Below are 18,428 nucleotides of genomic sequence, written 5' to 3' on the forward strand. Positions count from 1 at the left end.
AAGCCTGACAAGAGGAGTGACGTCAGCATCATGGCAGAGTGAACATTCTGGGATTCCCTCCCGTCCAGCATACAACGCTATTCGTAATAGCCAAAAGTTGAAAAAAACAAATGTCAATCAACTGATGCATGAATAAACAAAAAGTGGTATATCCATACTATGGAATATAATTTGGCAATAAAAAGGAATGAAGCCCTGGTACATGCTACAACATGGATGAACCTTTAAAATATTACAGCAAATGAAAGAGGAAACTCACAAAAGACCACATAATTCATGTTTCCATTCACAAGAAATACTCAGAATATGAGAATCTTTAGACACAGCAACTAGGTTAATGGTTGGTTAGGCCTTGAGACAGACAAATATTAGGGGGTTCCACCTAAAGAGCAAGGTTTCTGTGTGGTGTGACAAAAATAATCCTAAACGGATCATCACAATGGTTGCTCTATTTTGTAAACATACTATGAAACATTGAATTTTACACTATCATGTGGCAATGTGTGGTATTTTAAACATATGTAAACAAACTTCTTATTTTAAAAAATCTAAGTATTGTATCCAAGAAATTCTGATTCAATGTATAATAGCTTTATCTCTACTTCTTGAGTCAAGGAGACTACAGACATAGTTGCCTCTCAATAGCCATTTCTCTTGACACTCTTCTAAAATATATTACATAACACAGGTGACTTCCACATGCAAGATCATTGATTAATAGCTGTATGATAGCACTTATAATAATTAAACAGACACTAAACAAATTTGTATAAACTATAGGTCGTCTACTTTTTGCTTTTTTAACTTGTCATTAAAGTACTGTGACTCTTCATATAATGCATTTACTTTGAGGTACAGGAGTTATATTTTAACTTTCTGATTGATTTCTCCTTGGATATGAACACAGAATGGCAAAAGGGAACTACAATTTGAAAAGAAACACTGCATTCCACAAGATGTCTAGGAAATTGATTTTCAGTTCTGCTGCTGCTGCAACTGAGTTGTTACCCTACCCTGGGAGTGCTGGAAAGGTGTTGGTGTGGCCCACAGACTATAGCCATTGGATCAGTGTGAAGACAATCCTGCAGGAACTTGTGCAGAGAGGTCACAAAGTGATTGTTTTGACATCTTCGGCTTCCATTCTTGTTGATCCCAACAAACCATCTTCTATTAAATTTTAGATTTATCCAACATCTTTAACTAAAGATGACATTGAGATTTTAGTAATGCTACTGATCAATAAACAGACATATGATCTGCCAAAAGATACATTTTGGACATATTTTTCATTAATGCAAGAAATCTTTGGGGAATATTCTCATTGTATTGAAAATCTCTGTCAAGATCTTGTTTTGAACAAGAGACTTATAATAAAACTAGGAGAGTTAAGGTTTGATCTCATTCTCACAGATGCCTTTGGACCGTGTGGTGAGCTGCTGGCTAAGCTACTGAAAACACCTGTAGTGTACAGTCTCTGCTTCATTCCAGGCCATAAAACTGAAAAATATAGTGGAGGACTTCCATTCCCACCATCCTATGTGCCTGTTGTTATGTCAGAATTAAGTGATCAAACGACATTCATGCAGAGGGTACAAAATATGATATACGTGCTTTATTTTGACTTTTGGTTCCAAACATTTAATGACAAGTGGGATCAACTTTACATTGAAGCACTAGGTAAGCCATGCTTTTAGTAGCTTGAAGTCCTAATTTTCCTCGTATCTTGGAAGGTGTGTTTGTAATTGCCTTTTATAAGTGAAATGATGAATATATAAAATTATATCTCACTCTCAAAAATATTACAAAAATGCTTCAATTATAGGGTCAGTTAGAACCCTGTGGTCCATTACTAGTACAGGGCACTCCAGGAAGTCAAAAACCACAAATTGAAACAGTGAGTAGTTCTTTAAGCAATCATATATCCATTCCTGTTTATTTATTTCTTTGTAATAGCTTTTATTTTATAGTGGAGTTTGAGGCACACAAGAATATTAAGCAGAGATTTACCATATATTCTCTGCTCTCTAAACACACTGCCTGCTCTGTTCTCAACATCTCCCACCAAAGAAGAACGTTTGTTACAAATGATGAAAATACATTGACAAATTATTATCATCCAAAGTCCATAGTTCACATTAGGGTTCACTCTTGGTGTTCTACATTCTCCAAATTTGGACAAACTTATAATGTCATTTATCCACCTTTATAGTATCATACAGAGTATTTTCACTGCCCTACAAATCCTCTGTGCTCGTTTATTTATCCTACACATCAATTATGCTATAACTTTTTTCATCATTAATAAAAGGCATTAGAAATTTCACTAAATACTTTGACCAGAGCAGACACGTAGACTGAGAAATTGCATATGCCTAGCACAACTGTCTATGGAGAATTGAGGAAATTGTGTCCCCTTTTATAGTTAAGATTCATTTAAAAAATAAACTATTTTGGCATGTTACCTGAAGGATTCCTTCACCATTGAGAGATATAATGGTTCTATCCAAGACACAGGTATCTATAATTTGGATTCTTAATGATTACACATTCCTTCACTAAATACTTACAAATCATCTGTTTTAAAGGCCTAAAAACTTGTTGAAGGGTGGACATACACATTATTAAGTCCATATTCTTGAAAACTAAGTCTCTCCGTTGAAGAGAAAATGAGCCAACATTCAAGATGAGCACATCCATTGCCATACTGTATGAAAACTTCCCAGCTCTCTTTCTTGAAATACATTTATTTAATACATAAATATTATTAAGCTCTTAACATGAGCCAAATGTCAGAGCAGCCATACTCTCAGAAACCTCACAGTTTACCTGGAAAATCTAGGGTCAATTGAAGAGCCTTCTAAATGTAGAAACTAGACTGAGCACTCTAGGGGAAGATGTTTCCATGGGTATGGTAGGATTAATTCATTGAGCAGTTGAAATCATTGTTTACATTTTCATCTTTTACTTTTGCAGATTTACAAACAAATGTATGTTTAATTCCTTAGTGGCTTAGGTTTAACAACGGTTTATGATTCTGAATATCCTGATGTGGCCTTAGAGGTAAAAATCTATTAAACTTTTTGTCTATATATGTGAACAACATATATACAAAACACATATATACACACACATACACAAATTTGTATTTTCACACCACAATTTTAAACATCTTTGGCTATGTCATTCCTAGTTCCTTTTAGAAAAGCATCTGCTATATTCGCACTACAGTACTCTCATTTCCTCTACATTTGTTTGCTTTTTTCCACTCAGGAAGACCCACTACATTATCCAAGTTAATGGGGAAAGCTGAAATTTGGCTCATTCAAACCTATGGGATTTTGAATTTCCTTGCCCACTCTGACGTCATTTTGAATTTGTTGGAGGACTCCACTGCAAATCTGCTAGACCTCTGCCTAAGGTAATCTGTTCCTGTTTGTTTTGCTTGGTTTACTTGGCATTTTCAGTAGGAAGGTATTTGTGTTCTTTATTTAGTATGTCAGACTCACAGTGAGAGAGATATGGGAAGCTGGGTAAAGTGACCTGCCAATTAGAAACTTAAGTATTTCAATACCATGTAATTATCTCAATTTCATTATCGTTATGGAATAAAATATTATACCTGGAAGATTTTGAGAATAGGGTCAATTAAATTAAGGCCTCATTATTCAACACATAAGAAAGTATCGGTCATTCAAAGAATATTCTTAGCGTAATGCAGGGATAGTGCTGGATATGCAGAGAAACTCTAGAAACGATTTCCACCCATTCACCCCTAACATTCAACTTGGAATGATAGAATATAATCAAGTAATAAAAATTGCATGAAAAATATTATAATAAGGAAAGACAGCAAGCTAGAGAACATCCATCAGGAATCTTAGAGTCATCAATAATTGAGACTGGAATAATGTGCTGTTACAGGAAGAAGAGCTGGAGAGAGAGAAAGATGTGAAAAGTAAAGCCGGTAAAGTAATAATGAGAGTGGCCAAGAACTCTAGGTTAGTCTAATAAGAAGAGGCTGAGTTAAGACACAGATCATGCTAGAGAGGTAAGTTAGAGACAAATGATTATAAAGATAGGGCATTAGGAATAATGAAATAATTCATAAGGGCATTAGGAAGCCAATGTAAAGGAGAAAAGGGAGAAATATGATAAGATTTCATTTTTAAAAAGTACTCAGGTGTAATCACGGGGTGGGACTACAAAGGGGAAAGAGTAGAAATGAGGACCATTTAAGAGATTGTTGCAAGAATTCAGGCAACAAAAGATGATAAAATAGACATTAAAGATATGACTAAACCTACCCTTATCATTATAATATCAACCTCCTATTTTTATGCAGTGTAAAAAATTACTTAATATAAATAAAAGTCTTAAAATGTTACTGACACATAGTCAGTGATACAGAGGTAATATTAATTATCTTTATTGTGATTTTCGTTACTATTACGGATATTATTAATAACGACTGTGCGTCAGCTTATTTTGATGTGATTTCTCATTTAATAAGAACTGTTTTCCAATAGATCAAGATTATATTTTCTAGCTAAGTCATAGGGGACAGATATCCTGTGCAGTACTTAAAAGTAAATGTATAATCTGGCAATCAGACAAGCAAATGGAAATGCTAAAAGTTTTTGTGAAGGTGGAGGCTCTTCATCCGTATTCTAGCATTAAGGGAAGATCATTCCTCAACAATCTGAATGTGTGCCCCAACAATATTGGCAGCCAAGCCCAGTGTTGACTTGCCTTTGCCACAGCATTTAAACAATTCCTCATTTGAGATCCAGGAGGGTTTTCATATCTGGAGCATAAAAGCAATTTGCTTATCAGAACAAGTGTGTTGTGCCACAAACCAAGCCTGTGCTAAATCTCAGTAAAGACTTCTCAGGGAACATGGTTCTCTATATCATGGCTGCCTGTCAAAATGATTAAAGAGAAAACATGCACTTCATATATATTAAAGATAATAAATTCTGTACATTTAATAAAGACTGAATAATTTCTACCACTTGGATCTGAAAACTTCCCACAGTTTAAATTTACAAAATAATTCTGTTAGTATATAGGATTATATTCCACATGAGAGAAAGAAGGAATCTTATGTTTTAAATTGATAGCATACCTTTAAGATATAAAGCAAGCGTCCTTTAATGAACTATTAAATGATCAATTAAGAGATCTTTTTTGTCTACCATTTGATTGGTAGCAACATAACACTTAGATCTTATTAGAGGGTTAATGCAATATCCCTTTTGATTATGAATCATATAGGATCATATGAAAGCTTTCACAAGGGTAAAGGCTGAGGTAAGATAAGTGAAAGTTCTATTCAATCTAAACCTGCTCTTGAAAGATGCCCCCCTTCACTTTAAGGGAAAGTGGCAATGCCGGGAAGGAGTGAAAAAAGAGGAGGACGAGAAGGAGGATAAGGGGAAGGATGAATAGAGGTATGATCATAATAATTGGTAATAGCAGCTGTTGGTATTAAGTTGCAGAAACAAGACTTGAATCCAAGTCAATGATTGTGAAGCCTGTCTATAGTCTTTATTATAGAAAGTAAGTTGTTCCCCAAACTATTTGCTTTCCATTAATTATTAGGATCCCAGAGATTATTTGCACAAACAATTATTCTTATTAAGAAATAAGACATTTGAAAAGATGCAACAAGATTTTTTAAAATGCTTTTGACTTCATAGTATACTTATATTAAACTATACAGAGAAAAATAATCAAGATGCACAAAAATGCATAAAAATTCACATCGAGGATATATCTGGAAGAAGAGTAGGGGAAAATATTATTTCCTTTTTGATTATTTTTCATACATTTCCAAATGTTCATTCAATGAGCATGTGTTATTTTTGTAAGGATGTCACAGAATGAAGATGACCAGTCCAGCTCAGTGATTAATCTATAAAGAGAGGTTATTACTACAGTTCTATAGGGGACAATCTTCTAGAGCATGGTTAAAGAAGGCTATTGACAGAGAGCTAATGAGACAAAACATCAAACACAGGTAACTATTAACATTACTAAAGGTTACTGGACTTGCACAGATTACCAGGATGTACAATGTTAGTCATAGGAAAGTACACTAACTTTCATATGAAATCATTGTCATCATGTGGAATTGTACTTTTGAAGAATTCTCAGGACAGTGTAGAGAATGCAAGGCAAAGTTTGAAAACTTATTACATTTTCATTATTCTGTAAAAACAGCTTTGAAAAGAAGCTTTACAACAACAATTAGGATGAGAAAGTATACTCTTTATATTAGAAGGATTAGATAATTATTCTCCAGGGAGAAAAGAACAAATAATGAGTTTAAAACAGAAAGACCAAAAATAAATGAATATGCAGTTTTGATGAGATATTCAGAAAACTCTTGGCTCCTCTACATTTGTTTTTTTTTTTTTTTTTTTTTAATGTGAGAGTACACTGAACAATGAGGAATTATTCTACTATAGAAGGCAATAATTTTGTTTACTTGTCAAAGATCTGCGACTACAAGTCAGAATAATTCTGAAACAATTCTGGGCAAATGGATTCACCAGGACCTTTATATAGTTTGAACTGAGCTCCTCAAGAGGGTGACCAGCTCTCTGCTGCAGAAAGCCTGTTGTACCTCTCCCAATGTGGGGAAGCTTCTCCCTAGTGGGCTCAGGGAGGTGATGATGAGGGCCCCTTACAGCCAGTTACACATAGCACATTCTACAGGGATATTAATTTTATAATATGATTTCAGGGAAAAAGATGAAATACCGAAATAAGCCAGAAATATGGTCACTCAAATAACCAACTATATGTGTATATTTCTGGATTAAATAAAGATCTTAAGGAGGCCAGCCAGGAAGCATAGTGGTTAACTTCTTGTGCTCCACTTTGGTGGCCCAGGGTTCACCAGTTCAGATCCCGGCCGTGGACCTACACACTACTCATCAAGACCTGCTGTGGGGGCATCCCACATACAAAGTAGAAGAAGATTGGAATGAATGTCAGCTCAGCAACAATCTTCCTCAAGCAGAACAAGGAAGATTGGCAACAGATGTTAGCTCAGGGCCAATCATCCGCACCAAAAAAAGAAAAAAAAAGATCTTAGGACTATTTCATGGAAATTCCAAATAGTATTACCAGTGTCAGGAATGGCAACAATTCTTAACTTCCAGCCTTTAAGGAGTGGTTTAAGTGGAGAGTTTAGGAAATTCTGACAAAGGTTAAAATGAAGCATAAATTATTATGAAAGTGAGAGGAAAAACAATGTTATTCCAATCATAACACACTTTTTCTTAATGCTCTTAGAGCAATAAAATATTAATGACTAAACAAAAATAATTCTCCAGAAAATCTGCTTAGAATAAACACAAATGTTTTAGTAGAACTACAACAGTGAAAATTAAAAGTGAGTTATGATCCTGCTGTGTAGCCTCCTTCCAAGCATCTATATTAGTGTGGTCCCTACCTTGTTTTATTCCAATTGCTTTATTGAACATAACAGATATTGTATTTTTTAATTGAAGTAACATTGGTTTATACCATTATATAAATTTCAGATGTACATCGTTGTATTTTGACTTCTGTATAGATTTCATTGTGTTCATCACCAAGGTCTAGTTGCCATCCATCACCAAACACATGTGCCACCTTACCCTCTTTTGCCTGCCCTCCACACTTCCTCTCTGTTACCCACCAACCTGTTCTCCTTATCTATGTGTTTGTTTGTGTATCTTCCACATATGAGTGAAATCATATGGTATTTGTCTTTCTCCCTCTGACTTATATCACTTAGCATAATACACTCAGGGTCTATCCATCTTGTCACAAATGGTAAGATTTCATCTTTTTATGGCTGAGTAGTATTCCATTGTGTGTGTGTGTGTATATATATATATATATATATATATATATATCACATCTTCTTTAGCTATTTATCCATTGATGCTCACTTAGGTTGTTTCCAAGTCTTGGCTATTGTGAAAAATACTGCAATGAACACAGAGGTGCATGTATCTTTTCAAATTAGTGTTTTCATGTTCCTTAGATAAAGACCAGAAGTGGAATAGTTGAATTTCTGGATTTCTATTCTTACTTTTTTGAGGAACCTCTATACTGTTTTTCAGGTAACAGCACCACTTTGCATTCCCATTAGCATTATACAAAGTTCCCTTTTCTCTATATCCTTTCCAACACTTGTTATTTCTCTTCTTTTTAATAATAGTAATTCTGATGGGCGCACAGTGTCTCCAGGCTGCTGGGTTAGCCAAGATTGTGGGCAACATAGCTATTGCCATAAGAGGAATGGTACTTGGGTAGTGAGCACCACTGGGTTTCTGAAGCCTCTTGTCTATAGTACCTGCATGATTCCTGGAACATCAGATCACAGACACCACCACTGCTTCTGGGGGACCAGGGTTTTCTATGAAGTTTCCGCAGCTGTCTGGACTTGTGTCTGTGGTGCCACCAACAGGTGCAGAGTCTCTGGCACCACAGCATATCCTGATTCCTCAGGTTACTTACACCACACACCACTGCTGGGGAAAGAGGTAGGGTTGTGTCACCAGTGTTGTTGTGGTTCCTGAAGCCTCTGGTCTCTGGCACCAGGATGATTGCTGGAACCTCAGGTGACAGGTACCTCTACCACTGCTGGTCCATTGGGTCTCAGATGTAACCCCTGCTTCTGAAAGGGCCAGGGTTCTCAGGCACTACCAGGGGAGGGACATACGAATGTGTCACAAGTATCATCTCATTTCCTAAAGACTCTGGTCACAGGCCTCACAGAGATTCCTGGCATGTCTGGGAGCATGGGCTGCCTGGATTCCTGGGGCCTTCATTCATGGATTTTACCTCAGTTCCTTGGGCCTCTGGTCGCAGGCACAACCATAGTTCATGGAACCTCCAGTCTTGGGATGTGCCCCAACTTCTCCCCCAGTTCCATCAACTCAGGAGGTCCAGTTCACCCACCTTCAGATGCATAGCTGTACGGATTTCTGTGGGATTCTGATATGCTGTGCAGAGGACCCTTTTTTGGTCTGCGAATGTCCTACTGCTTGTAACTTAGAGGGTAGAGACAAAGGGAACAACTCACCCCACCATGATTCTGATGTCACCTTCAGTATTGCATTTTTTACAAATTGAAGGTTTGTGGCAACCCTATGTTAAGCAAGTCTATTGGCACATTTTTTCCAACAGCATTTGCTCACTTTATGTCTCTGTGTCACATTTTGTTAATTCTCACAATATTTCAAACTTTTTCATTATTATTGTATTTCTTATGGTAATGTGTAATATGTGATCAATGATCTTTGATGTTACTATTGTAATTGTTTTAAGGTGCCATGAGCCATGTCCATATATGACCAGGAATTTAATTGATAAATGCTGTGTGTTCTGACTGCTCCACCAACTGGACTCTCCTCCTGTCTCTCTCCCTCTCCTCGGGCATCCCTATCCCCTGAGAAACAACAGTGTTTTAAAAAGGCCACTTAATAACCCTACAATGGCCTCTAAGTGTTGAAGTGAAAGGAAGAGTCACACATGTCTCACTTGAAATTAAAAGCTAGACATGATTGAGCTTAGTAAGGAAAGCATATTGAAAGCTGAGATAGGCTGAAAAGTAGACTTCTTGTGCCAAGAAGTTAACTAAGTTATAAATGCAAAGGAAAAATTTTTGAAAGAAATTAGAAGTGCTATTCCATTAAACATGTGAATGATAAGAAAGCATAACAGACTTATTGCTAATATGGAGAAAGTCTTAGTGGTCTGGATAGAAAATCAAACCAGGCACAACACTCCCTTAAGCCAAAGCTTAATCCAGAGTAAGGCCCTAACTCTATTCAATTCTATGAAGGCTGAGAGAGGTAAGGAAACTGCAAAAGAGAAGTCTGAAGCTATCAGAGGTTGGTTCATGAGGTTTAAAGAAGATACCGTCTTTACAATATAAAAGTGCAAAGTGAAGCAGCAAGTGCTGATGTAAAACCTGCAGCAAGTTATCCAGAAGATCTAGCTAAGATCATTAATGAAGGTGGTTACACTAAAGAAGATTTTCAATGTAAATGTAACAGCCCTATATTGGAAGAAGATGCCATCTGGATATTTCATAGCTAGAAAGGAGAAGTCAATGCCTGGCTTCAAAGGAGCATCTGACTCTCTTGTTAGGGGCTAATGTAGCTGGTGACTTGAAGTTGAAGCCAATATTCACTTACCATTTCAAAAATCCTAGGGCTGTTAAAAATCATGCTAAATCTTCTCTGCTTGTGCTCTATAAATGGAAAAACAAAGCCTGGATGACAGCACATGTGTTTGCAACATGGTTGACTGAATATTTTAATCCCACTGTTGAGAACTACTTCTCAGAAAAAAAGATTCCTTTAAAAATATTACTGAATATTACTGCTCATTGACAATGCAACTGATCACACAAAAGTTCTGAAGAAGATGTACAACAAGATTAATGTCGTTTTCTTGCCTACTAACACAACATCCAATCTGCAGCCCATGGATCAAAGAGTAACTTTGATTTTAAAGTTTTATTATTTCAGAAATACATTTTGTGGGGCTACAGCTGCCACAGATAGGGATTCCTTTGATGAGTCTGGGCAAAGTAAATTTAAAGCCTTCTGGAAGTGATTCACCATTCTAAATACCATGAAGAACATTTGCGATTCATGGGAAGAGATCAAAATATCAACATCAATAGAAGTTTAATGTTGGTTCCAACCTTCATGGATGACTCTGAGGGGTTGAGTGGAGCAAGTGACTGCAGATGTGGTGGAAATAGCAAGAGAATTAGAATTAGAAGTGGAGCCTGAAGATTTGGCTGAATTGCTGCGTTCTCATGATAAAACTTCAGTGAATGATGAGTTGCTTCTTATGGATAAGAAAAGAAAGTGGTTCCTTGAGAGGGAACCTACTCCTGGTGAAGATGCTGTGAAGACTGTTGAAATAACAATAAAGGATTTAAAGGGTTACATAAACTTAGTTGATAAAGCTGGCAAAATTGATAGTTTGAGAGGACTGACTCCAATTTTGAAAGAATATCTGCTATGAGTAAAGTGTTATCAAACACAATCACATCACAAATGCTACAGAGAAAATGTTCATGAAAGGAAAAGTCAATTGATGCTGCAAACTTCACTATTGTTTTATTTTAAGAAATTACTACAGCCGCCCCAACCTTCATCAACCACCACCCTGATCAGTCAGCAGCCATCAACATTGAGGTAAGATCCTCCACTTGCAAAATTATAATGACTCCTTGAGGCTCAGATGACGGTTAGCATTGTTTAGCAATAAAGTAGTTTTTAACTAAGGTATGTACATTGTTTTTAGCCATAATGCTATCACACACTTAATAGGCTATAGTATAACATAAATATAGCATTTATAGGCACTAGGAAACCAAAAAATTTGTGTGACTTCCTTTACTGCGATATTTGTTTTATTGCAGTGGTGTGAAACTGAGCCGGCAACATCTCTGAGGTATGCCTGTAGGTAATAACTTTATAAATGAAGAGTCCAGATATAATATTGTCTGAGAGCATTTCCTCCTCAAGACTGTGTACTGGCCCTATTTAATTTCTTGCTTATACACACAAACATACACATAGGCACACAGAGACACACATATTTACACAAGTATACATAATAGAGGAAATTAATCTCATGTCAACTGTATACTCAGAAAGGAAATGAGGAATTAGGTCTGTCATAAACAACCACTAATGTAAAAGAAGTTGAGGTTCTTCAAAAATTTAAAAATGAACTACCATTTGGTTCAGCAATTGCACTTTTGGGTGTATATCCAAAAGAATTGATATTGAGATCCTGATGACATATTTACACACCCATCTTCATAGCAGCACTATTCACAAGAGCCAAAACATGGAAGTAACCCAAGTGTCCATTGGTGAATGAATCAATAAACAAAATGTGGTATATATATATATACACACAATAGAATAGTACTCAAACTTAAAATACAAGGCAATTCTAACAAATGCTACATAATAGATGAAACTTAACGACATTACGCTAAGTAAAATGGGCCGCTCACAAAAAGGCCAATACTGTATGATTCCATTTATGTGAGGTATCTAGATTAGTCAAATTCATAGACAGAGAAAGTATAATTATGGTTGCCAGGGACTGGTGAAGAGAGAAATGAGGAAATATTGTATAATGGGTAGAGTCCTAGTTTTATAAGATGAAAAGGTTATGGACATTGGTTGTACAACAAGGTGCATGTACTTAACACTACTGAACTGTACAGTTAGGAATGGTTAAGATGGTAAATTTTATGTTATGTATATTACACCACAATTTTATAAAACTAGCCACTACTCTAAATAATTCCTTGTAATACATGATTTTTCTCTCTTTAGTTGTTTGCATCAATTCTTTTAATAGTGTTTGCTATGCTGTTGTTTTTTTATGATGAAGCAAATCATTCTCCATAGGAAATGGAAGAATTTGCCCAGAGTCTTGGATAAAATGGTATTGTGGTGTTTACTCTGGGGTCAATGGTCAGAAACATGACAGAAGAAAGGGCCAATGTGATTGCATCAGCCCTTGTCCAGATTCCACAAAGTGTAAGATAAAGTACCTTAATAGTGGACAACTAAGAAATGAGTCTCTTAACTCTGTAAAGTGTCTATTACAGAAATTTCCTACCTGAAAGTTAAACTATTCTGTGAGCTCCAATTTATCTCAGATATTAGTTTACAAACAAAAATATACATGACAGGTGCTAAAATAGTGCAGAGGGTGTCTGACTGACAATAACTTTGCCATTACCATTGTGAACAAGAAGCAATATATTTAAGAGATGTAGTGTGAAATTTTGGTATTATGATATTGCAGGCAGATACAGAGATCAACAAATTCTGCCCTGTAATTTGCTCCTTTTCCTGGCAGGATTCTCAAGGGCACACTACAGATGTTCTCAGAAAGCAGTTAAATTTTAACAGTTACCTTGAGCAGGAATTGATAACAGTCTGAAAGGGATCCTGCAGTTTAGGCTTGCCAGGTAATCCAGGCCTCTTTTATTTCCCCTCAATTTTGGAATAGGCCTATTCAATGTGCTTTTCAGGGTGCTATTCAGAAAAAGGATGGCCAAGGCTCAAGAAGGTGCTTCCAGGTACCTATGCAGCCATGATGATTCAGAGAAATAAAAAAAACTGGCCTGAAAAGGAAGGAAAAAAGACTGCCCTTGTGACCTGGGCCTTGCTAAAGTCTGAAGCAAGAGAACATAAGAGAAAGGGTGGCGGTGGGTCTAGTTCTTAAGGTGATCCTGTGCTTTATCAAATGTGGTCCTAAAAGTGTTCTGCTTCTAATCTATCAAAGGATAACTCCTCTGGATTGATGATGGAGAAGGAAATATGAAAAAGGAGTCAAGTAGAAGCAAGCCTAGCATTAAAAAATTTCAGATGCCTCCTTTGCTATAAAATATGGAGGTAAATGATTTCTAGTAAACATACTTGGAGTCTCTGTGCATTTGTGAACTAATCTAGTTTCCTAACTGATAGACCTTTTTATCATCTATGTTAACTTGCTGAAAACCTGAAGTTACTTTAACACTCAAATAGCAAATAGATGCTAACAATTTGTAAATTAAAATATGTCTTATGAGGATGGCTTGGGAATTCTAAAATCTGTAACTAATTTTGATATTGGACTTGGAAATGTCTTGGCTATAAGAAACCATATTAATCAATGCTGTCACTGAATTGTATCACATCATTGAAGTGTTAGCCAGCTAAATAAAATTTAAAATCATCATGATATTCAATCTTTACTAATTGCTATACTGTTGTTTATGAAGTGCGGATGGGCTCTTCTTTTCTGTATTTAAAAGATTTCCAAACCTAGCAATAGTGATAATATAGGATTCATGCAAAAAATTACCACTTGAAATCTTTCTTGGAAGTAGTGGTTAATAATTAGTAATCTAAAATAAGCTAAGCACATGTGTAAGCAGAAATTATTTATCATTAATAAATTGTCAAATGTCAGAATTATTCTATTCTCACAAATAGCTGATTGCACTGATTTTTAAATCAAAAGACATAAAAGTAATAAAATAACTTATGAAACAAAAGGATGTATCAGAACTACTTCTAGTATCACTGAAAAAGAAATAAAGAGGTTAATATTAAATCTGTAAGAGGTGAGATAATATAATAAATAGTTAAAACAAAAGAAATATGCAGATCATTAGTAATTTGCTACTATTTTTTCACACTAGAATTATAATGACTACCTAAAGATTTTTTATATTCTTAAATTGGTGATTGAATATCTCATTGTTTAACCACTAAGTGTGAAACAACGTGATTGCATTCATACATAATTCAATATAAAAATAATTACATGTTATATGAGCATTCCTATTACATCAGTGTTTTATTGGTTCTCATTACTTATCATCTCTTGCCCTCATTTCCTCATCTGTTATATTGAAGGGGTTTAATTAGATGCCTCTTGATCTATTTAGATTCTGCTATAGCTATGAAGTTCAACTCATGAAATAGGTATTTTCTTTATCTGAACAGGTTATATGGAGATTTGATGGCAAGAAACCAAATACTTTAGGGCCAAATACTCGTCTGTATAAGTGGATCCTCCAGAATGACCTTCTTGGTAAGACTGGAAAATAAACACTGAAATGAGAGGAGCAGCCAACCAGAGTGACAATAGTTCAAAAGGAAGTAAATTCATTGAACATTTATTATTGAAAACATCGAAAATAAAACTTGACTTCCTTATATTTACTTCCCAGTCTTAGGGGAAATGATAAGATATAATATTTGGCATTTTATTATGCACAATCACATTCCTTATTGCCAGAATCAATGTATCTTTACTTCATGTGTAATTATCTCTCACACAGCCTTTTTTCAACAACTTTCTAGGTTATCTCTCTGTCACCTAATTCTCCCCTTATACCAATCCTTTACCCTACTGTGGGGGATATCAGGTGCCACTAAAATATAACATCTCCTTTTTTTGTTACCAGTGACTCCCTTTTCTACAGGAAAAAAGTCCACAGTCTTTTTCATGAAGTAATAATACATTGTATTATGAAGTGCAGCCTTTCTTTCCACTGATTCCTGTGCCACCACCATCATACTTTCTCTTGCCTTGACATACTACTTATCAGACTCAGTGACTTCACTACTTCATTAAGAGAATACATTCTCTCATGGCCCCCTTTTATTTGCACACACTCTTTTTTAAATCCAGAATATTCTCTTTCAATTTATCCCCCTAGAAACTTGTATTCAGTTTTCAAGTCATAAGAAACACATCAATTTTCTATGTAGCCTTCACTTACCCTATGGCTGATGGAGGTGCCTCTTTCTTTAAGCTCTGAAAGACAGTTTAATGCAATTTCAAGTGTATACTAATCTGTTTCTAAATAAGGTGATCTACCACAGGATCCCTATCTTGGGTATTCCTTTGTCTGTGGATCAACCTGGTAACGTTGTTCTTGAAGACCAAGGGAGCAGTGGTTGGAGTGGACTTCAGTACAATGTCAAGTACAGATTTGCTCAATGCCTTGAAGACAGTCATTAATGACCCATCCTAAGTATCAACATTTTTTTAATAGATAGTATTTATAGATATGTTCTCTTGTTAACAGTGAATATGAGTTTCATCCAGTTTTAGAAGCTAATTTTGAAATCATTGACAAGAATTAACCTTTCTTATGTCTACTTTTACTTTTAACCACACATTTATTTCAAAATGCATTTTATGCCCATTGATTTAATGGATAATAAACTGGTGCAAAAATTTTCAAAACAAAAAATGTGAAGTTCTATAGGTATTTGTGAAAAGGACACATTTTTAAAAATATGATAGAACTCATAGAAAGAAAGAATGAGGAAATCGAAGAAATATCATACAAGATACGAATTCAGTACCTAAAGTTTATAAAATTATAAATATCTTTTGCTCAAAATTGATTTTATTATAATTATTTTTAAAAATTTTAAAGTTAAACATAATTTACATACTATAAAATTCACCTGTTTAAAGTATAAAAATGAAATACATGTGGTATGTTTACCGAGCTATAAAATCACCACCATAATATAAATTTAGGACATATTCACCACTGCAGAAAGAAACCTAACATGCTTTAGAAGTAAGTTCCCATTTCCCCCTGCCCACGAAATTATTAATCAAATTTCAGTCTCCATAGATTAGTGCTTCTGGACATTTCACATAAAGTAAATCATACAATACATGGCCTTTTGCAACTGGTTTCTTTCACATAGGATAATGTTTTTGAGTTTCTTCCCTGTTATAGGTTTGTATTGCTGAATTATATTCTATGATGTGACTATAACACACTTTATTTATACATTTATCATTTCACAGACATTTCGGTTGTTTCCATATTTGCCAATATGAATACTGCTATCATATTTTTGTGTGAACATATGTTTTCATTTGTTTTGCGTAGCTTCTATAAGTGGATTATGGTTCATATGGTAATTTTATGAGGAATTGCCAAACTGATGTTCAAGGAGGCTGCACCATTTTACACTCCCACCAGCAGTGTATGAAGGTTCCAAGTCTCCACATCATTGTGAACACATGTCATCATCAGTCTTTTTTATTATAGCCATCCTGGTGGATGTGAAGTGGTCTCTCCTTGTGGTCTTGATTAGCATTTCCCTTGTAGCCTAAACTGTTGAGCATCTTTTCTTGTGCTTGTTGGCCATTTATTTATCTAACTTGGAGAAATACCTATTTCAATGCCTTGTCAATTTTAATTGGGTTATTTGTCTTCTCATTATTGGATTGTAAGAATTTTTTATGTACTATGGATACAAGTACCTTATCAGACGTTTGATTTGCAAATATTGTCTCCCATTCAGGTCAGTTGATTTCTCACTCTCAGATCGCTTCCCTTTCAAGCAGAAAACTTTTTAATTTTGATAAAATAAATCTTTAATAATTAAATTTTTTCATATTCCAAAGGAAAATAATGTGGAATTTGTAGTGCCTAGCACAATGACCATCAATTCAGGATTTGTTACTACTATCAGCTTATTATTATATTAAGAGAGTATCACTTGGAAGAGTACTTTAAACTTGTATTATTGAGAAGAAAACAGCAGTACAACTGAATTTAAAAATACTTTTAAAAGAGGCAATGAAGAATAGAAAAGGAAAAATAAAGCAGATTGTACAAATAGAAAAGAAAATGCAGGATAAAGTAGTAAATGAAAATGTAAAGATGTCAGTACTAACAGTAAATCTAAACAGGCTAAATCATTTAAACACAAAGATTGTCAGACTAGATTTCAAAATTAATTATATATACTGTTTACAAGATATGCTTACACAAATGTGTACAAGAAGATTGTAAGTACAAAGGTAGGAAAAGATTTATTTCACCAGTAACCAAAGAGAGATGCTGTACCTATACTAATATCAGACACAGTAAACCAGAAATACTACTAAAAATAAAGGTAAATACTTCATAATGACTAATACCTTAATCTTTCAAAACAATGCAATTTTTACTTGCTAACATCTACAAATAAATCCTCCAAATAAACGAAGTAAAATTAGACAAAAAGAAAAACCAAAATGCACAAATCTAGTCATAATAGGGCATTTTTAAAGACCTTTCTCAATAATACTCAAAGGCAAAAAACTGAAAGTATTTCCTCTAAAATCAAGAATAAGGCAAAGATGCTCACTCTCACTACTTCTATTCAACATTTACTAAAGTTCTATCCAGACTATCAGGCAACAAAAATAAATAAAATGTATCCAAATCAGGAAGAATAAAATAAAATCATCTCTATTTGCAGATTACCTGGTCTTATATGTAGAAAACCTTAAAGACCTTACAGAGGAAATATTAAAACTAATACACAAACTCAGTAAATTTGCAAGATATAAATCAATATCAAAACCTTTGTCTTTTTATACACTATATGTAAGAGATTTATTTCTAGATTATACATATATGCATATGTATGTATAGATAGATACATACATAAATAGATAGATAGATAGATAAACCCTCTTACAATTAAAAAGAGGAAGACAGATAACACAATCAAAAAAATGACAAACGTTCTGAATAGGCATTTCTCCAAGGAAGATATACAATGTTCAAACAAGCATATGCCAAAGTGATTAACATCCTTAAGCAACAGGGAAAGGTAAGAAAAAACCACAATGAGGTGTGATTCCACTGTGAGATATGACTTCACCCCTGCTATCTTGGCTATAATCAAAGAGAAAGAAAATACTGTGCTGGCAAGGATATGGATAAATTGAGACCATGATAAATTGCTAGGGGGAAAGGAAAATGGTGCAGTCACTTTGGAGAAGAGTCGGCCAATTTCTCAATGATGAAGCATAGAGTTACCATATGATGCAGTAGTTCCACTTCTAGGTAC

The 18,428-nt window shown here is 34.9% G+C and overlaps 1 protein-coding gene and 2 pseudogenes across 2 annotated transcripts in view; all 3 read left to right on the top strand.

Moving 5' to 3' along the window:
* The window catches only part of LOC138915089 (adenylyltransferase and sulfurtransferase MOCS3-like), a 32,554-nt pseudogene extending 16,746 nt beyond the window's left edge, over positions 1-15,808 (top strand).
* LOC100066444 (UDP-glucuronosyltransferase 2B31) overlaps positions 1-18,428 on the top strand; it is a 78,187-nt gene that overhangs the window by 13,938 nt on the left and 45,821 nt on the right. The window contains exons 2-5 of one of the 2 annotated variants that reach the window (XM_070262387.1): positions 3,271-3,418; positions 3,922-4,048; positions 11,152-13,451; positions 14,550-14,637. The gene's annotated coding sequence lies outside the window, so the exon portion shown is untranslated. The remainder of the gene's footprint in view (positions 1-3,270; positions 3,419-3,921; positions 4,049-11,151; positions 13,452-14,549; positions 14,638-18,428) is intronic. The other variant, XM_001501740.4, reaches the window with a different exon arrangement.
* LOC100067777 (UDP-glucuronosyltransferase 2B31-like) lies at positions 909-15,573 on the top strand (annotated as a pseudogene).

This window comes from Equus caballus, chromosome 3 (assembly GCF_041296265.1).
Source record: "Equus caballus isolate H_3958 breed thoroughbred chromosome 3, TB-T2T, whole genome shotgun sequence".
Lineage (NCBI taxonomy): Eukaryota > Metazoa > Chordata > Mammalia > Perissodactyla > Equidae > Equus > Equus caballus.